Genomic DNA, 1520 nt, shown 5'->3' on the forward strand with positions numbered 1-1520 from the left:
GACTTGTCTAAAGCTTCTGTAGACTCAGTGGAAAAAGTACAGGTCAAGGGGCAGGTCTGAGTGGTCTGAAATGGACGAGACATTCTTGGGTCATTTCCAGTGCTTCTTCATTGCTCCTTGATACATAATGCAAGACTTTGATGGACAACCAGCTTTTCAATCACCCTTCCAGTCCACATTAGGTATAGATGGAAAAACCGATAGACCAAACTCAAGTAAGAGCATAAATTCATTTGCACCCTACTTCTTCCAGTAGACATTAGATGTTTGCACAGACAGTGCTTTTATAATCTATAGCATCTTGGTCTGTCTTGACTCCAGAATGCCACTTATCCACAGACACTCCTTTCTTTGTTAAATTAGAAGACAAGGACTTTTCCTTATTGGTTTCACAGCAGCCAAGTTTCTACAACTGCTGAATAGCATGTTGCAGAGCGTAGCCGGATATCTCCCAGCTGCATTGCATTGAAAACTTGTTGACATAATGTAAAACATCACTACAACTCAAATTGGTACCGTGTGGGTAACTATGTAATAATGTAACATATGGTTTTGTTTTGTCAGTTTTCTTAGGTTACTTTTTGCAGAAACCTAATTGCTTTTGGTAAAACACAATCCCTGTTGTTTTGCATTATATTATTTGACTTGTTGCTTGGGAGGTAAATAAATCAGCATGTCTGTGAATTTTTTATTGCAGTTCACTGGGGGACTGAGATTAAATAACTGACTGATTGATCAGATTTCATTGAACCACGTCTCTCATTAGGCACATGTTGTTTCACACGTTGCCTGATTTGGACTAAGTGATGACATATCTATGCTGATAACACAGTGCTGATGATTTGCTTAACATACAGTTTCATTCCCAATTCTACAGTCTAGCTAAAGTGTAACAGGAGGTATTCTATAGGTCATTGGCACATCTTATAAAAATAAAATATTGACAATAGATATTCGGGATTATGCTTAAGGATTTGGCTACATGATGTACCATGCAACACAGTAGCTGCACTCCAAGAATGTGAAGTACTAAGTACTAACAGAATATGGACTTTCACCTATTAGTGGTCATCCCTTAACTTGTAGGAAACTGGAGCTAATAATGCAGAAAAGCTGTTAATATATTAGTGTTTTCACTTAAATAAATGAAAGCATTGATGGCCCCATACTGGAGTGCGGTTACAGGTCCACATAGTTTGTTATCTGGCAGCTCCCTATTATGGATGATCAGATTATTGGTCAAATTGACAACTATACTATTGGGTGCTCTAAAGTCTAGTCTAGGCATTCATCATTATGAACTACATGCAAGGGTGTAACTTGAGGGGGTGCAGAGGGTGCAGTCACATCGGGGCCCAGCAGCCTTAGGGGGCCCATAAGCACTGGCATCAGTATTGAGATTGCAGTTTCCATCTGGCCCATAAGCCAAGGAGACCCACAGATTACCTTAACCACACTAAGGTTAATGAAACTCCTTAGCACCCGTAACCATCACTATCAAGAATTTGCTGTAGGGATGA

The sequence above is a fragment of the Leptodactylus fuscus genome, chromosome 4 (genome assembly GCF_031893055.1).
Source record: "Leptodactylus fuscus isolate aLepFus1 chromosome 4, aLepFus1.hap2, whole genome shotgun sequence".
NCBI lineage: Eukaryota > Metazoa > Chordata > Amphibia > Anura > Leptodactylidae > Leptodactylus > Leptodactylus fuscus.